This window comes from Aquarana catesbeiana, linkage group LG11, assembly GCF_042186555.1.
Source record: "Aquarana catesbeiana isolate 2022-GZ linkage group LG11, ASM4218655v1, whole genome shotgun sequence".
NCBI lineage: Eukaryota > Metazoa > Chordata > Amphibia > Anura > Ranidae > Aquarana > Aquarana catesbeiana.
The window spans coordinates 147301563-147322764 of NC_133334.1; positions in this window are offsets into that span (position 1 = coordinate 147301563).

The window sequence follows — 21202 nt, forward strand, 5'->3', positions numbered from 1 at the left end:
TTTTAAGTTCTCACAAATAGAGCATTCTTTGGGTGGTATTGATCACCTGTGTATTTTTTTCTTTTGTTCAAACAAAAGACAAGACAGATTTTTATAATTAATTTTGTATATTTTTGGATATTTTGATATTAAATTTTGCAAACAGGTAATTTTTCTCCTTCATTGATGTACGCTGATGAGGCGGCACTGATTGGTTACACTGATAGTCAGCACTGCTTGGGATCACTGGTGGGCATTGATAGGTGGTACTGCTGGGCACAGATGAGGCAAGAATTGCCTCTTCGGGACCAATGTCCCTTGCACCTAAGCCGGTGATCAGCTTTTATCGTTATCCTCATGCTGTCAGCGTGAGTAGAAAAAATAAACAGATCGGCCCTTACTTCGATCTGTGATCACCTGAGTCTCAATGACTACGTCCTATGACAGCCTCCCAGAAATTCAGGTCCACACTGTGGCCGTCGTTTGGCTATAGCACAGACACCAAGTGGTTAATAGAAAAACAGATGCAGATTTCTAGGACTGGCCAAAAATAATGTAGAGTCAAAGGCAACTGATGACTTTCTATTAAAGGTCTAAATGGGCCATTAACATGCATCACAATTGAACTTAGGAATGTGTCTTTGCAAAGTTAAACTCATTAAAATCCTTTCTTATTTTTGCTTGGGGATAGACTGCAGTGGGATTATAAGTTTTGGGGGATGCCTACACCCGATAGGGTGAAGACACCTACCAAATTTTGCCAATTTCGCATTCAAAATTATTCACTTCCTGTCACATAGCCAAACAGGAAGTGAGGGTAAAACCCTACCAATGTATGTCCTTGGGGAGACACAGGTCAATCCAAATAGTTTCCCCATTCGGGAAATTGCACTCTAGCATTTTGCCATGTACATCCCAAATTATTATGTGTCTTGGGGTTTATTTACTAAAAGGTAAATCCACTTTGCACCACAAGTACACTTAGAAGTTCAGTTTCTGGAGATCCGAGGGGGACATGCAAGGAAAAGAAAAAAAACAGCATCTTTGCCTCTACATGATTGGATGATAAAATCACCAGTGCTACCCTTCTGATTTTCATCAACTACACTTGTATTGCAGAAAGGATTTGCCTTTAATAAACCCCAAAATACCTAATAATTTGGGGTGTACACAACAAAGTACTAGAGTGCAATTTGCATAATGGGGGCACTAGTTAGATTGACCTGTGTGTCCCCAAGGAAAAATTAGGGTTTTACTCTCATTTCCTTTTTGGCTATGACAGGAAACAAAGCCAATTTTAAGAAAAGGGACAAAGCCCAACCTGTAAAAAAAAAAAAAAAATCTTGATTTCCCTCAAATGTCCAAATTGGAAAAGGATTGGCTTCAGCTTGATTTTAGTTCAGTGCTCTAAATCAGTGCTTCTCAACCCTGTCCTCAAGTACCCCCCAACAGGCCATGTTTGCAGGTTTTCCTTCATCTTGCACGGGTGCTTTAAATCAAAGTCAATGGCTTTGTATTTTGGACAGCTATTTTAGAGAAGATAAAACTTCCTAAACATGTCCTGTCAGGGGGGTACTTGAGGACTGAGGCTGAAAACCACTGCTCAAAAAGAAAATTGAATACTTACCACTCTAAAATGTTACTTTCCTGGTCACTATCCATGGCAGCATACGCACAATCCATGCATGTGCTACCATGAAGGCCCCATGAAAGTAACTTAAAAATAAAAAATAAAAAAAATGAAAAAAAATGAAAAAGTGATTTGTCCAAGACATGCCAATCAGCCTAGTTAAGCTGCAGCTGGAAAATCCGATGCATGAAAAGAACACACATGGGGGGCAGGAGGCGGAGCCTAGCGGAGCAGACATGCATTGTTAGAGCTCCACACCGCTGAGGAGAGAAGAGAAGGACAAAGCGGAGCCTGCAGGCTCAAAAGGTATCCATTTGAACCTTTTTGCCCCAGGGAACAAACTGTGAAAGTTTGGGCAGGAAATATGGTACTGGGAGGAAACCGTGGCAGAAATAAAAATCACCTCACAAAGAGCTCACAGGCACTCACTGCAGCTGAAGCAGCTCCAGTCACCTCACAAGATACAGCATCAGGGCGCTCTCACAGACAGAAAATGTCACAGCAAGACTCTCCATTTGAGTCAGATACAGAACAAATCCTCTCACAAACTTCTCCACAAGCCTCCTCAGTATCCACAGTAACATTATTACAATTTGAAAAGATGCTTCATAAGGCTTTAAAACAAACCTCAGACCAAATAACAAAAAGCCTAACCAAAGAAATAAGAGAGCTGGGAAACCGCACCGCAGCCTTAGAAATAAAAATGGATGAAATTGAAATTACAACCCAAGAAAATATAACAGAATTGGAACAATTAAAAAAAGAGAATTTAATACTTCAAACTAAGCTTGAAGATTACGAAAATAGAGCCAGACGTTCAAACTTGCGCATAAGGGGAATACCTGAAACTGTGACAGACCTGCAATCTACTATTACTGCTCTATTACAAGAACTAAAGCCAGATATCCCTATTGAACGTTTAGAACTGGACAGAGTACACAGAGCCCTCACAGCCAAAAAGAAAGATGGACCCCCACGTGATATAATCACAAAATTTCATTATTACAGAACGAAAGAACAAATACTAATTGCTGCAAGAGAAAAAAAGAAACTTAATTTTCAAGGACACAATTATCAAATTTTTGCTGACCTATCCCAACTTACTATTACTAAAAGACGATCCATGAAACCCCAACTAATGGAACTGCAACGCCACAACATTATGTATCAATGGGGCTTCCCCTTTTCAGTCAGATTTAACTACCAAGGTACAATTTACAGAAGCAGATCAGCAGATGAACTACAACAAACCCTTTTAAAATTAAATCTGACATAACCCACAAGCAGCAACACTCCCACACGCAGAAGAATGGCGTCATCTTCACCTTCAGGCAGCACCCAGATAATTTCAGAACAAAATGAGAATCATCATTCTCACAAAAGAGGCCGTTATGCCACATCATCCATGGACCAAGAAGATTCAATGGACTGACATCCTAATTCCTGATATCTTTTCATTTATTATACTAAGAGATGGTTCTCTATAAAAAACCTGTATTTATAACTGAATGTAACTGCATTCTGATAGTCACACACTGTGTGGGATCATGTTACATTCCAGTTATATTTCTTATTACTTCTGATTCATATAGCCTTAGAATATATAAGTGAAATAAGGAAATTCTTGTTCAGTTATATATTATCAGGTAATAACAATAGATTTATTACTTTTTAGGACAAATATGTTCAATAATCCAGAAGTAATGGAAGCTTTTTCTTTCTTTTCTTAAAACAAATATATTATTACCTAACTAGTTCCTAGAATTATGTTTTTGTTTATTCTAATCTGAAGCAATACAACCTCAATTTTATGAGTTAACATATCTAAACAGTTACATATGAATAAAATATGTAATTGTTTACTCTAAAAGGGTTAAAATCCCAAAATAATTCAAACTATCTTCATCAATACCAAAGTTATTAACAGTACCTTTCTAACTGAATTATTTAGCTTAGGGCAAGACTAACCATATACAACCACCCTGGAATAAATAATTTCAACAAAAACTATATTCTGCACTCCAATTAATGAAACATCATTTTGATGTCTTTTGACATAGCACTTCTCTCCTGTAAGCGGAAGATCCGTGTACCCCCATTAGCCCTCCTCATTCTCCCAACCATATTATGTGGGAGTGTGACGAAGGCACTTATTCCCCTGAGAGAGATATTTATTCTCTTTCACGGGTAAATTGTGATTACTTGCAAAAAATAATTTATACAATGTATCATCTAATCTCATATGTTTTTTGTTTACTCTTTACTCCAGAATTCACTGGTTTCTTTTCTATCTATTCATCTCTTCAGTCCACACAGGTTGATCTGCGCAGTCAGCTCTGCATAACAAAAAGTAAGTCAAAACTATTTGATCACTTCCGGTTCCGGCGCCGCATGGAGTAGCTGCACTCTTGCACAGCTCCCGCTCTGAGGACACCTAAACCAGCCTAAAAATCCGGCCCAGAAGCCAGAAACCTCCATCGGCCACCTCGGGCACTTGCATCCGCTCTATGGACCGCTTCGTGGAGGTCCGCGGCTCCCGCTCCAACACGGCCCTGACGCCGCCGGCCCAGCCGCAAATCGAGGCCCCGGCTTCGGCCTACACGGACACCTACACAGGCGCGCACCAGCAGCTGCAGCAACAACACACAGCGGAGATGGAAGTAAGTGGAAGCACAGCTCCACACACATCCCCTCAGGCACCCCCTACCCAGCCACACTCCCAGGCTCCCTCTCCTCAAGCACCCTCTCCTCAGGCCTTCTCCATGCCAGCTACCTCCCTACAGCTCGCCGGGGACCACAAAACCGAACGCATAGCACAGGCAGTGGCAGCACTTCTGTCCCCCATGATATCTGCTTCAGTAGAAAAGGCTGTAAATGCGGGGATGAAACAAATAAAGGCCCAGCTAGGAGAACACAACACAAGGCTAAACGAGCTAGAACACCGCCAATCAAGCATGGAGGAAGAGATATACCAAGCTCAAGCCACGGAACAAGCACAAGACAAAACGAACCAATATATATTCCAAAAACTTGACGATTTGGAAAATAGATCCAGAAGGAGCAACCTGCGATTCGTGGGGATTCCAGAATCCCTCCAAGCATCTGCCCTTATGGACTTTTGCTCCCAACGCATACCCGAGGCGCTAGGCCTAACAGGCCCCTGCACAGTGGAACGCGCTCACAGGATAGGGTCGTATAATGAAGAACGCAAGAATCCTCGGCCCATCATAGCCAAATATCTAAATTATTCCGACAAGGCTCTCATTCTTCAAAAATTTAGACAATCTCGCTCGCTACAAATTGACGGAGTGAGAGTCCTGATTTTTGCCGACTACTCCATCGAAGTTTCAAAGAAACGCAAGGCCTTTCAACAAATATGCTCTGAACTCTTTAAGCAACAGATCAAGTTCACCCTAGCCTTCCCGGCTACCCTACGCCTCAAGACACCTAACGGGGACCAGCTCTCCTTCCAGGAACCCTCAGAAGCAGAAGCATACATGCGGTCTTTATTCCCCAACATTCAACAACACACCCCGTCGAAAGGTACTTCAATCAATCGCTCCCTGGATCAACGAAGCCCGCGTAAAGACTCCCCCAAGCGATTTAGACCCTCGATTCCGGACCAGCACCGCTTTACGCACCGCTGAACTAAAACCTGACACCCACCTCCATCGGTCCCAAAATTTTGGACAGTAAAGATCTCTCTGTCCTCCCTCAGGTTCCATGTACCATCTGTACCTCATCTACACGTAATGTACAATATTTCTCATATACATATGTTTGCCTTTCCATTGTAATCTCTTTCTTACAGGTCCCTTCCTAGCAAGTTATTCCTTTTCGTAAAGGGCAATGTTTTTCTTTTTTTTTACATCCTCATGGCCTCACTGTGTGCGGACAACTGCACTCCCCCCCCTCATATGTGACCCCTTGATGCCCACATGAACACTTGTCTCACGGCCAAGGGCTCTCTGGGGCTATATCATCACCGTCCTGAGATGGGAGCTGACCTACACAGTGACTCCATGTGGAAAAAAGCGAAGTTTCCATGTTCGTATGTTTTACTGGTGATATTTTTCACTATGTTGCTTCTCTTACAGGTTAAATCCCCTTCCCCCCCCCCTCTCTCTCACACGGCCCTAGCCAAATCAAATCCATTCTCGTACTTATACACCTCCCACATAACAACCTCAGACTTCCAGACACAGCTGACGTACTATCACACCTTCCACACAATATTAAAACACACTTAATAACACACATCCCTTTTCAACCCCCCTAATATGAAAATACTCTCCTGGAATGTAAAGGGTCTCAGATCCCCCCAAAAGAGAATGAAAATCCTCAGGCATCTCAAGCGGCTCAAAGCCGATATAGCACTTCTTCAGGAATCACATTTACCGGCCTCAGACTTTCATCGCATGAAGAAACTCTGGGTTGGCACTGTTCTAGGCTCAGAGGCAAAAGGACGCAAAGCTGGCGTTCTCTTACTCATACACAAGAACCTCCCGTGCACAGTCTTGTCCGCAAAAAACGACGACCAGGGCCGTCTACTCACGGTACACATAAAAATAGACTCCAAAGAACTAGCTATTACAAATGTTTATGCCCCTAATAATCCAAGCAGACAATTTTACACTGAACTATCCAGTTGGCTTCTAGAAAACACACATCTCCCTCATCTAATTGGAGGAGATTTCAATGACACCCTCCATCAGATGGATGACAGGTCCTCACAAAAAAGACCAAAAAAGGACACTAACCCACTACCCCCTTCCCTCCTGGCTAGCACCATGGAATCCATCCAATTCCAGGATCTATGGCGCCTCTTCCACCCGGCAGACAGGGAATTCACTTTCTACTCTAACCCACACAAAACATTCAACAGAATAGACTACACCTTCGGCTCTGACAACCTTCTACCCTACCTCCAAAACTCCACCATCCACGACATAACCATTTCAGATCATGCCCCTATAGAAGTGACACTAAATAATCTAGACCTACCTCCACACCCCAATATATGGCGGTTCCCACCTTATCTACACAACAACACTGACTTCCAAAACTACATCTCCGACGCCTGGGCTGAATACTCCTCAAACAACGCCCCACACATACACGACCCCAACCTATTTTGGGACGCTGGTAAAGCTTTCCTGAGGGGCCGTATCATTTCCTATGCAACCTCATTCAAACGCAACACCCTAACTAAATACAAAGAGGCCAGCTCTCGTTTACACCGGGCACAACGAGATATGTACACCAAAGACTCCCCAACAACACGCTCTGAATGGCAGATAGCAAAAAGGGAATTTGACATTTGGGTAAACAATCTAGAAAACACCAAGAAGGCCTATTTAGATGCTTCTTTCCATAAATTTGGGAATAAAGCAGGAAAACTCCTATCCAGACTTTGCAAAGGTCCATACCGCCCAACACATATCACATCCCTACGTGATAAAGCGGGTACCCTCCACGCCACTCCACTCCCAATTAACAAAGTAATGCGACAATTCTACTCCACTCTTTATGCCTCAGACCCGATAGATCCACAAACAGCACGCGCTTTTCTAGAAAAAATAACCCTTCCCAAAATCTCCCCAACACAACTAGAAACCCTAAACGCACCTATCACTCTCCCCGAAATATCGGCAACTATCCGCAACTTAACCCTGTCTAAAGCCCCAGGCCCGGATGGCCTCACCAGCGAATTCTACAAGACCCTACAACCCCTATTAGAACCTACTCTCCTCCAAGTATATCAACATATATGGTCAGGGGGTTCATACCTTCATTCGGGGAACCAAGCCATCATAAAACTACTGGCAAAAAAGGGTAAAGACCCTCAAGAACCAGGATCGTACAGGCCCATATCACTTCTCAACCTAGATGTTAAAATCCTCTCAAAAATTGTTGCCACCAGACTAGCAGACATCATGCCTTCCCTAATTCACCCCGCCCAGTCAGGTTTTATTAAAGGACGTACAGCCACCCTTAACATCCGCAAAGTTATGCTGGCCCTAGAACACGCAATACATCACCCAAACACGGATCATGCCATTATCACGCTAGACGCGGAAAAAGCTTTTGATAACGTCAGTTTCGACTGGTTATCCATGACAATGAAGGCAATAGGATTCTCTGGCCCCTTCCACCACCTTATTACCGCCATGTACACAGCTCCGACAGCAAGGTTAGTGGCGGCAGGTCTCCTATCAGAAGAATTTCGCCTCCATAAGGGCACACGCCAGGGCTGCCCCCTATCGCCACTCCTCTTCAATATAGCATTAGAACCACTTTCCAGATATCTAACATCAGTAGCCCCCCTACATGGCTTAAAGATAGGCCCACACGACTTACGTACCTCACTTTTTGCAGATGACGTCCTTATATTTTCAGCCAACCCCTCATCTGATATGCTAACCATAAAAAATGTATTCGATGAATTTCGCTTGTGCTCGGGCCTCCGTATTAATTACACCAAAAGCGAAATTCTTCCCATTGGTTCCCACGCCGCACCTAAATGGACCCAACATTCAATTTTCCCCGTTGCTAAATCCCACATTACATACTTAGGAATAAAAATAGGAAAACTCCCTTCTTCGCTATACCACCTCAATTACCCTCCTTTGGTGTCAAAAATAACTCAGGAATTAAATACCTGGATGGATCTACCCCTTTCGCTTCTGGGAAGATGTCATTTAATAAAAATGGTCAGTTTTGCAAGACTACTTTACCCCATGCAAACCATCCCACTACTTCTCCATCATAAAGATGTGACCTCACTAAATAACACTATATCTAAATTCTTATGGCAGAACAAACGACCACGTATAGCTTTAAAAAAACTCTATCTTCCCAGGCGCGAAGGGGGCATCAGTCTCCCGCATGTCAGAATGTATAACCTTGCATGTTTGTTAAGAACAAGTCTAGACTGGATAACCCAGTCCTCTCGATACTCAAACTTCTCTTTGGAATCCCACATGGCCCATCCCTACTCACTTGTAGCCCTCTTACACTGCAGATGGAAGTCAGTCCCCTCTCCCCACCAACATAATCTCCTATTAAGGGACACAGCAGTAGCGTGGAGAGAATCACGGAAAATACTAAAAGTATCCCCTTTTCTGTCAATACACCTCCCGATTCAAGGAAATCCGGCATTTCCACCGAGTCTAGAGCACAAATCATTCAAAACATGGGAACAGAAAGGCCTAACTAAATTCTCTCATCTCTGCAACACCCAGACGGGCCAACCACTACCCTTCGCCAACATCGCGAAAACCTTCTCTCTACCCTCCACTCACAACTTCTACTATAGGCAATGTATCAGTTTCTTAAGGGAGGCGTGCAATCAAAACGACAAAAGGTTCCAATCAAATGTCACGGATCAAATGATAATGAGTAACACATACAAAATCTCGGACATATACAAACCACTCCTCAACAAATCCTCTCTACCTCTCTCGTCATCATCAATTAAAAACTGGAATAAAGACTTCCCTGATCCAAACCTAGTAGAAAAAATCTTACAAGGGCTTAACGCAGTCCAAAAGATAACACCAAACAAAATATGGAGAGAAACACAATTGAAAATAGCCCACAGGGCACATATGCCTTTCTTATCTTCTAAAACGGACAAGAACAAAGCCATCTGCCCCCTCTGCAAACACCAGAAACCATCCTTAGCTCATCGTTTCTGGCACTGCTCCTACATATCCACTTTCTGGGACCAAGTTATAGCCTACATATTTAAAGTGACTCTAATTAAACTACCCAAGGATCCTCTGCTTCTTATCTTCGGCTACTGGGACCCAATCCTACTGCCATGGTCCAAAACGGCCGTCACCAGGGTCGGCTCTACAAAGAAACTGAAGGACACCACATCACACAAAGGGTGGTCCTTGACTTGCCTATTAACTGCAAGAAGAACCATCTTAAAAAACTGGATTACACCTGTAAGCCCCAATATCACTCAAGTCAAACGGGACCTCATGCAACTTTTACTCAAAGACCGCCTAAACACGGACTTCAAACAAAAAAAATCCTCAGATCACTTCTACTCCAAATGGCAAGCCTTTATGCATGCATCTCTTTCAAAAGAAGAAATATCAAACATCAGCTCATCTTCCTTTTCCTACTTCGACTCCGTCCTCCCGATGCCAGCTCAAGACTACAATCGGAATCACACTCCAATCTCTGACATCACCCAACCCAACGCCAGTGCCAACGTCAACGTCAGTGGGTCTACATAAATAATTATAAATAATTATATACTTCAAATAGAAATAATTATTAATGCTGGACAATATTTGTACGACATTACATCATACTATATCAATTCTCTCAATCTATATAGGGCTCCCCCCCCCTTCCCCCTCCCCCCCTCCACCTACCCTCCCTCCCCCCCCCCCCTGTTTTCGTTATTTTTTCTCTTAGTATTATATTCTTTGTGTTTTTTTTTTTTTTTTTTTTTTTCAGGTTCTAAAATGCAATGTATTCAGGGTTACTATCAGATCCATCCAGGTTTCCACTACTTGTTACCATCTATTGCATTGCTATGATCTGGTAAACATGCCATGCAGTAACATGCATGGGTACATACACTGGAAATCCTCTCTTATTGTAAACACCAAGTTTGTAACCAAGTAGTTCTACTATTATTTGCTTCTGTTTATGCTACAAAACAAGACTGTACACAAGACTGCATTATTAACTGTATTCTCTGAAAATCAAATAAAATCTTTTTGAAAAAAAAAAAAAAAAAAAAACTATTTGATCTATTGCCATGGCACCACTGAATATACTTTCCCTGAATGTTCAGGGAATAAATGTCCCTCAAAAAAGGACCAAAGCCTTCTGTACTTTCCATAGCAAGAAGGCTCACATAGTATGCCTCCAAGAAACACACTTCACCAAAGATTCTACTCCAAAATATATTTCTCCTTTTTATCAACAAATTTACACGGCTTCTGCCTGTACCAAGCAAAGGGGAACTCTAATTGCATTTCACCGATCCACACCATTCACCTTATCATCAGAAATTAAAGACCCAGAAGGTAGATACCTGATACTCATGGGTTATATAATGGATACAGCAATCACGGTGATTTCCTACTACGCTCCTAACAAACAACCTACACCATTCCTCTCACATACATTACAAGTGATTAATACACACAAAATAGGAACAGTGATAATGTGTGGGGATTCGAACCAGGTCCTCCTCCCATTTCTAGATAAATCACCTTTTACACCATCCAAAATAACCTCTAGATTACTTTTTTCTCAACTTCTTTCCAAATACAATCTGGTAGATTCATGGAGAGAAAGTAACCCAATGAAAAAGAAATTCACTTATTTCTCGCACCCTCATCAAACCTTCACCAGAATAGATCATATTTTTCTAACAATAGGAATGATACCAGAAATTATTGCATCAGATATAATTCCGATTCCGTGGTCTGACCATAATGCAGTATACACTACTATAGCCTCAGCCATACCAAAAGCGCATGACCCAACGTGGTACTTACCGGACATAATGCTCAAACACCCACTACATCAGATGGCCATTGAACAAGCTTTAAAGGAATACATATCAATTAATAATACAACAGACATCTCCCCAATAACACTGTGGGAAGCTCATAAGCCTGTCTTGCGTGGTACAATACAAAGACAAATGGCACTATTTAAACGGGAACGCAAAAATCTAGCAAAAAAACTAGAACTCAATTTTAATGCAGCCTACATATCATTTCAAGATAATCCATCTCAGAGTACAAAATCTCATCTGGAAAAATCTAGATTGGAATACGATCTATTTCTCACTGAGTCAGTTGATAAATCCCTCAAACGCTCCAAACACAATTTCTACATGAATACAAACAAACCAGGTACATATTTGGCTCGGGCATTAAATTCAACTAACAAATCTTTCAAACCAATACGTTTGAAATTATCAAAAAATGTTTACACTTGTAATCCAGTTAAAATAGTCCATAAATTTCACTCACATCTCGCAACTTTATACAAGACAAACAATGAATTTAATCCTACAGAAGCTGAATCCTTCTTCTCAAAAATAACCTTACCTGAGTTATCTCAGAATCAAAAAAGCAGTTTGGATGAGCCTATAACTATAGATGAAGTTGCTAACGCCATAAAAGACCTAAAACTTAACAAAAGACCAGGCCCAGACGGCTACTCGGCTTTATACTATAAAACATTCTCAGAAATACTCTCTCCCATTCTCACTGAAACTTTTAACAAACTTCTAGATGGACATTCTTTTCGGCAAGAAACACTAATGGCAATTGTTTGTATGATCCCAAAACCCCTTTCTGATGATACTTCCTGTGTGAATTATCGGCCTATCTCTCTGTTAAACCTCGATATTAAATTATTAGCAAAAATAATAGCAAAACGCCTCAATAGCATTATAGGAAAATTAATACATAGAGATCAAGTAGGCTTCATGCCAAATAGACAGGCAGGCGATAATATACGCAGGGCAGTGTTATTGGCACATATTGCTAAAAAACGGAAAATCCCTTTATGTTTTCTATCTCTCGATATTAAGAGGGCATTTGACACAGTATCCTGGCAATATATGCAATATTCATTACAAAAATGGGGTTTTGGACCCCACTTTTTAACATGGATCAAAGCATTATATAATAAACCCAAAGCCTATATAAAATATGCTGGATACAAATCTGAAGCCTTTAATATCGAAAGAGGTACCCGACAGGGTTGCCCATTATCTCCCTTATTATTTGCCCTTATACTCGAACCCATGGCCCAATACATCAGAACAAACCAAACTATAACTGGCATTGAAGTAGGAGGTATTACACACAAATTATGTATATTTGCAGATGATATATTACTTTTTCTATCATCACCACAGGTCTCTGGTCCTAACTTAATACCAGCTCTTGATGGATTTGCAGCCCTATCCGGCCTTATGATTAATCCTAAGAAATGCCTAGTGCTTAATATTTCACTCACAAACATGGAATTGATCCCAGCTAGGGCTGCACTCCCATTCACATGGGCAGAAAAATCAATCCCATATCTTGGAATTCATTTAACAGCCTCTCATTCTGACTTATTCTCAACCAATTATCCTCCTGTATTAAGACAGATCACAAATCTAATAAAACAATGGTCGCAACTTCCTTTATCCTGGCAAGGGAAGATTAATGCAATCAAAATGACTATTCTACCCAAATTGCTTTATCTATTCAGAGTCCTCCCTATTCCAATTCCTTCCTATTTTTTGAGAATAGTACAAAAAAGAGCAACGTTTATATGGGGCTCTTCTAAACCACGTATACCTATACACACACTATATCTTCCCAAAAATAAAGGAGGCCTGGGATACCCTAATTTTACTAACTACTACAGAGCAGCACATTTGGCCAGTCTGTCCAAATACCATGCAAAACAGGAAATCCCATTATGGGTATTTATAGAGGCTTCAGAAAATGACCCTCTATTAATATCAAATGTATTATGGCTTGATCCTAAAGACCGCTTTAAAATTCATAATCCCATAACTAAACACTTCTTATCTCTCTGGGATAAACTAAAAACCAAATATCAGTTACAATCTCCACACAATCCTCTCCTTTCTTTTATCAGAAATCCGGCCTTTTATCCGGCATGGATCTACCCAAATTCTTTTAAAGCTTGGACAACATCAGGCATTCAGACACTAAATGACTTCATAGCATCTAAATCATTCCTTTCATTCCCATCGCTTAGAGAAAAATATGATCTACCAAACTCTGAGATATTTAGATATCTCCAAATCAAAAATTTCTATACACCATTCCTAAAGGGGGATACACCATTATCCCAATTATCCATTTTTGAATCAATCTGTACAAAAGATCCATTTGCTAAAGGTACAATTTCATCACTTTATAATCAATTATATGGAGTAGCAAATCTTAATAGACCCTCTTACGTTCAGAGGTGGGAGGAGGACCTGGGACGAACTTTAGAAGACACGGACTGGTCTAACATATGGCTCACATCTAAGTCATCTTCACCCAACATCTTAGCACTGGAGACAAATTATAAAGTCCTAACTCGCTGGTACCTTGTACCCGCTAGAGTGGCAAAATATTCACCTAATACCTCAGCTCTTTGTTTTCGAGGATGCCCAGAAATAGGCACATATTTACACATATGGTGGACGTGCCCAGTAATCCAAACCTTCTGGAAGGAAGTCTTCGTGATTGCATCTAAAATATTTAAAAAAATAATACAACCAGATCCATATTTAACTTTACTTAATCTAAAACCGGAATGGTTAACACTCTCTCAATTCAAACTTATGATCCAACTAATAACGGCTGCAAAACAAACAGTGGCCAAGGCATGGAAATCTCCTACATTGGTACTAGCAGAAACAATTCACAGAATGAATAATACAATGTCCCATGCTAAGATGGTAGCCATCGATCAAAATCAAATTCCAAAATTTGAAAAACTTTGGCATCCTTGGATAAAACAACAGTTCCTGTCAAACTTCAATGACTCTGTCCTGTTGCCATGGTAACAGATTAAATGACTTACAGAGACACCCATTCTAAGGCTTCAAAGAGAACTAAAAAGAATAATAAACTGACGAGCGGGACAACCTTGTGGACCATACCTCTGCCTTTCAACCCTTTTTCTTCTTTCTCTTTCCTTTTCTCCACCTTACGATTAAATCTCATTATCAGAATTTATTTGACCTATATACACTCTACTTGTAAACAATATGTATAGTAGGTATAAATCATTTAAATACCTACAAAAGTAACTAAGGAAATGATATATATCTTTAATTTAGGTTTACGTGAACCCAATGTTTAATATTTGAAATTTCATGATATTTACCTATATAAACCCTACTGTAAAACAATGAGCTTACTTTATAGATCCTTGTAAACTTACTTTATGTATCTTTATAACATTGTATACTCAATAAACTTCTTTTGACAAGGAAAAGAACACACATAAAACAAAGAATTTGAAACAATTTTATTGGTCCAAAAAAAAAAAAAACTGGACTTGGAAAAGAAGCAAAGAAAGCAAAATACACACATGTATGTTAATTTGAGACACTAACAGAATAGGTTTGACCCTTTTGCAGTGTAAATTAACAGGAGTTAAAAGGAGTGCACCCACAAATGGACAACTATTAAGGATTAAAACAACATTAGGCACAACATCTTAAAAATAAGGCAGCACAGACAGTTAAATCAAAGTGAACAACATAAAAACAAAAATTGCCAACATAAAAAAGATTTCATGGTAAAATAACCACCACCCAAAAAAACCCCCCAGCAAACCAAAGTAACAAATAAATTGCATAAAAACACATCTGTTTTGCAACAACTTAACAAACAAAATACAAATAGAAAATACATGTGTTAGAAACTTGATAAGGACACCCAAATGCACTCTCTTGCCGACCCCCACACACACAATCTTGGCTCTTTTCAGGGCAAAGTAAAGATTGCTATCTGCAAGCTTTATATAACATAGGTTTGTGTGCTAATGAGGCAATTGCAAACATGTGGACAGTCCATTAAACACACAAAATGCAAGTTCACCCAATGTAGAGACTGAACTTCAAAGTGGGTACACCTGTTAAGGATGTCCTTAAATTACTAAGCCATAAAACACACTCTGAGCATGCCCAGAAACATCCAAGTGCTGTTCACACAGAAAAAGCACCACCAAAAAAACCCAAAGTCCCTGAGCATGCTCAGAACAACCCAAATGCAGCTAGAACAAAATAAGCCACCCCACTGTCCAAAATAAAGCACATCATCCAGCATGCACCAAAATTACAGATGGGACAAAACACCCCCCAGTCCAGGGGGGCAACTATAGAGCCTAACATGTGCAAAAGTTATACCATTGCAGTCTAAGGGAACTGACTTGGCAATTTTACTAGTCCCCAATTGGCTGGCTTATCTTCTAGTTATTGGCCTTAAAATTAGTATGGGGCCCAGGTCCCACCCTAAGGGACATATATCAATGTCACCAATTGGACAACCCCAAAAACGAAACATGGAGAAATGCCTTTAAATATGCCAAATTGCTTAAGGGCCAGTTCACACCAATGCAATCCAGTGCATATTTTATGCATCAAAAATGCATGGAAATTCGGTTATATGGTGTGTAATGGCATAGATCACACCAGTCCTTGCCATTCCAGTGCGTTCCAGTTCCAGAAAAAAAGTAGAACATGCTGCATTTTTTCTGCACTGGACTGTACTGAAAAGCTGTAAAACTCATCAAAAACGCAATGGAATGCATTTGTCCTTATTTAAGGTTAAGAAAAAAGAGGGATGAAAAAAAGCACTGGACTGCATCAAAAACGCACCAAAAACACACTGGAAAGCATCAAAAACGTGCATGCAGAAAAGCACCTGGAACACGTCTGGACTGCGTTTCTATGGTGTGAACTGTCCCTAAGGGCCCTAAGGGCAAGATCACACCATAGAACCGCAGTCCGGACGCGTTCCAGGTGCTTTTCTGCATGCACGTTTTTTATGCATTCCAGTGCGTTTTTGGTGCATTTTTGATGATTCCAGTGCCCCCCCCTCTTTTTTCTTAACCTTAAGGCCTGATTCACACCTATGCATTTTTAGTGCTTTTTGCATTTTGCAGATCTGTACTACAGTCCATTTAACATGGTTTCCTATGGAACATGTTCTGTAGTGCAAATCTGCAAAATGCAAAAAGCACTAAAAATGCATATGTGTGAATCAGGCCTAAATAAGGACAAGTGTGTTGCAATACGTTTTTGGTGCATTTAGGTGCGTTCCAGTGCATTTTTGATGCATTTTACAGCGTTCCAGTACAGTCCAGTGCATAAAAAATTCAGCATGTTCGACTTTTTTTTTTGGGGGGAACTGGAAACGCACTGGAACTGCAAGCACTGGTGTGAACTATGACATTGAAAACCATATAACCTACTTTCCATGCGTTTTTGATGCAGAAAAAAAACACACTGGACTGCATGTTGTGTGAACTGGCCCTTTAGGAATAAAAGTTATTTAAAACTACTTGCGGCTATAATGAAATGTCGGTCCAGCAATTAGGGATGAGCCCAACACCCCCCGTTCGGTTGAATGCCGCGGAACACCCTTTAAAAGTCAATGGGAGAAATCAAAAGTGCTAATTTTAAAGGCTTATATGCATGGTATTGTCATAAAAAGTGTTTGGGGACCTGGGTCCTGCCCCAGGGGACATGTATCAATGCAAAAAAAGTTTTAAAAACGGACGTTTTTTCGGGAGCAGTGATTTTAATAATGCTTAAAGTGAAACAATAAAAGTGTAATATCCCTTTAAATTTCGTAGCTGGGGGGTGTCTATAGTATGCCTGTAAAGGGGCACATGTTTCCCGTGTTTAGAACAGTCTGAGAGCAAAATGACATTTCAAAGGAAAAAAAGTCATTTAAAACTACTCGCGGCTATTAATGCATTGCCGGTCCGACAATACACATTAAAGTTCATTGATAAAAACAATTCCCACCGGAGAACCCCGAACCAAAATGGAAAAAAAAAATGACGTGGGGGTCCCCCTAAATTCAATACCAGGCCCTTCAGCTCTGGTATGGATATTAAAGGGAACCCCGGCCAAAATTTTTTAAAAAAAAGGGCTTGGGGTTCCCCCAAAAATCCATACCAGACCCTTATCCGAGCACGCAACCTGGCAGGCCGCAGGAAAAGAGGGGGGACGAGAGAGTGCACCCCCTCCTGAACCGTACCAGGCCACATGCCCTCAACATTGGGAGGGTGCTTTAGGGTAGCCTTCCAAAACACCTTGTCCCCATGTTGATGAGGACAAGGGCCTCATCCCCACAACCCTGGCCGGTGGTTGTGGGGGTCTGTGGGTGGGGGGCTTATCAGAATCTGGAAGCCCCCTTTAACAAGGGGACCCCCAGATCCCACCCCCCCTGTGTGAAATGGTAAGGGGGTACAAAAGTACCCCTACCATTTCACTAAAAAACTGTCAAAAATGTTAAAAATGACAAGAGACAGTTTTTGACAATTCCTTTATTTAAAGGCTTCTTCTTTCTTCTTTCTTCTATCTTCCTTCATCTTCTTCTTCTTCTAGTTCTTCTGGTTCTTCCTCTGGTGTTCTCGTCCAGCATCTCCTCCGCAGCGTCTTCTTCCCTTCTTCTCCTCGGGCCGCTCCGCATCCATGGCATGGAGGGAGGCTCCCGCTCTTCTCTTCATCTTCTTCTCTTCATCTTCTTGTCTTCATCTTCTTGTCTTCATCTTCTTTTCGGGCCACTCCGCATCCATGCTGGCATGGAGGGAGGCTCCCGCTGTGTGACGCTTCTCCTCTTCTGACAGTTCCTAAATAACGGGGGGGCAAGGCCACCCGGTGACCCCGCCCCCCTCTGATGCATAGGGACATGACGAGACTTCCCTGTGGCATTCCCTGGGATGCCACAGGGAAGTCCCGTCAAGTCACCATGTGTCAGAGGTGGTGGGGCCACCGGGTGGCCCCGCCCCCCGTTATTTAAGAACCGTCACACAGTGGCAGCCTCCCTCCATGCCACCATGGATGAGGAGCAGCCCGGAGAAGAAGATGAAGAAGAGAAGAAGATGAAGAAGAGAAGAAAATGAAGAGAAGAGCGGGAGCCTCACTCCATGCCATGGATGCGGAGTGGTCCAAGGAGAAGAAGGGAAGAAGACGCCGCGGAGGAGATGCTGGATGAGAACACCAGAGGAAGAACCAGAAGAACCAGAAGAAGAAGAAGATGAAGGAAGATAGAGGAAAGAAGAAGCATTTAAATAAAGGAATTGTCAAAAACTGTCTCTTGTCATTTTTAACATTTTTGACAGTTTTTTAGTGAAATGGTAGGGGTACTTTTGTACCCCCTTACCATTTCACACAGGGGGAGGGCTGGGATCTGGGGGTCCCCTTGTTAAAGGGGGCTTCCAAATTCCGATAACCCCCCGCCCGCAGACCCCCACAACCACCGGCCAGGGTTGTGGGGATGAGTCCCTTATCCTCATCAACATGGGGACAAGGTGTTTTGGGGGGCTACCCCAAAGCACCCTCCCAATGTTGAGGGCATGTGGCCTGGTACGGTTCAGGAGGGGGGGTGCTCTCTCATCCTCCCCTCTTTTCCTGCGGCCTGCCAGGTTGTATGCTCAGATAAGGCTCTGGTATGGAATTTAGGGGGACCCCCCACATCATTTTTTTTTAATTTTGTCCGGGGTTCCCCTTAATATCCATACCAGACCTGAAGGGCCTGGTATGGAATTTAGGGGGACCCCCCCCACGTCAAAAAATGCAAAACGCGGTACTTGCGTTTTGGATGCAGGTCCGTTAAAATCTATTACAAGCAAGGCAGCAGACCGGGCTCCTCCGCTATAGCAAAAGAGCGGCAAAAGAGCAGAAGATATCGGAGGAGCCCGGCAGAAGACCTGGAGAGCACGGAGAACAGGTCGAACAATGGGAGAAAAGGCCAGAGACAGTGGAGAAGAACCGGAAGAAGACCCCCTCCCCGGAAGAAGACCCCCTCCCCGAAGCTGTCTAATAAATTACTTTAAAAACCTGTGCAGTGTGTTTTTTTTATTGACACTTTTTCCCTAGGTGAATGGGTAGGGGTACCATGTACCCCATACTCATTCACATAGGGTGGGGGGCCGGGATCTGTGGGCCCCCTTATTAAAGGGGGTTCCCAGATTCCAATAAGCCCCCCTGCAGACCCCGACAACCAATGGCCGGGGTTGTCGGGAAGAGGCCCTTGTCCTCATCAACATGGGGACAAGGTGCTTTGGGTGGGGGGGGCTGCAGCACGCCCCCCTTCCCCAAAGCACCCATCCCCCATGTTGAAGGCATGCGGCCTGGTACGGTTCAGGAGGGGGGCCGCTCGCTCGTCCCCACCCCCTTTCCTGACCGGCCGGGCTGCGTGCTTGGATCGGGGTCTGGTATGGACTTTGGGGGGACCCCACACCGTTTTTTCAGCGTAGGTGGTTCCCCTTGAAATCCATACCAGACCGAAGGGCCTGGTATGCCCCTGAGGGGAACCCACGCCTGTTTTTCTCGCGCTGCTTTAATAGGAAGAGTATTTTTCCTATTGCAGCGAGCGCAAGATGTACCTCGCCGAGAATCATTCTCGCGTGCAGGTACTCCTGTGTCTACACTGGTTCACACGCTGGATTAAGGATTTATCCAGCGCACCAATTAAGGTCTGAACCAGCGCAGTGCATTCATCTTAGTAAATGACCCCCAGTGTGTAACAACCCAGAGGCAGTCAACACTATGCTATATCACTGTGAGGGGGTTGGTAAAGTCCAGGCGAGGTAGAATCACGTGGAATACCTGTCAGCCCACTGACACAGGGTATTGGTTCAGGTAAGTGGATGTATACCCTATATGTATTAGCCTCAAGAGGATGGGATGAGATCCATGGGTTTAAAATGTCAGGATTGGTCATATGTCATCTGTTGCAAAAACAAACTATGAACAAAACTTAGTAGGAGGACAATGAGCTGTGTAGAGTGATGACTTCTTTAGGCATGTAACACCTGGTAAGGTTAAATGCCTATGCCGCGTACACACGAGCGGACTTTCCGGCATACTTGGTCCGGTGTACCGGAGTCCATCGGACAATTCGATCATGTGTGGGCTCCAGCTGACTTTTTTTCTCAAAAGTTTGATGGACTTAGATTTGAAACATGTTTCAAATCTGTCTGACGGACTCGGCTTTCTAGTGTTCAAACCGGTCGTCTGTGTGCTAGTCTGACGGACCAAAACTGATGCATGCTCTGAAGCAAGTACAAGAAGGAAGCACTCGGCCTGGTAAAACTAGCCTTCGTATTGAAGCTAGCACATTCTTCTTCTGTGATCTTTTAATACAGCACATTCTTTTTTTATTTATAATGCGAGAGGAATGAAGTTGTTTTGCAGCTTATATTCACACAGAGTTCTCACAAACTACTTTCTTCATGATTTATCCTCATGCCATGAATAATATTATATTTTTTAAAAGCCAGATCTCCAGAAATAAAGTAGAAAATTATTTTTTGGACTTATCTTTATTTTTTTTAGATTTAAACAATATCTATTTTACAATGGGGGTTATTTACTAAAGGAAAATCCACTTTGCACTGCAAGTGCAGTCGCTGTAGATCCGAGGGGGACATGCAAGGAAAATAAAAAACAGCATTTTAGCTTGCACATGGTTGGATGATAAAATCAGCAGAGCTTCCACTTATTTCAGATCTACCCCTTAGATTTAGAGTGACTGCAAGTGCACTTGCAGTGCAAAGTGGATTTGCTTTTTGTAAATAACCCCCAATGTGTGCTAAATTATACAAAATGTTAGTTTCTTTCTTTATTTTTTTTTTGGGAGTTTCAAGTTACCACAATAACCTTAATATTTTGTATTGTTTTAATCAACCTTAATGAGGTTAGTGTCCCTTGTTAATTAGACATAGGGGGGTTATTTTCAAAAGGCAAATTCATTTTTCACTACAAGTGCAAATTGTACTAGGAATTGCACTGAAAGAGCATTTGGAAGTGCATTCGCTGTGGATCCGAGGGGCACATGC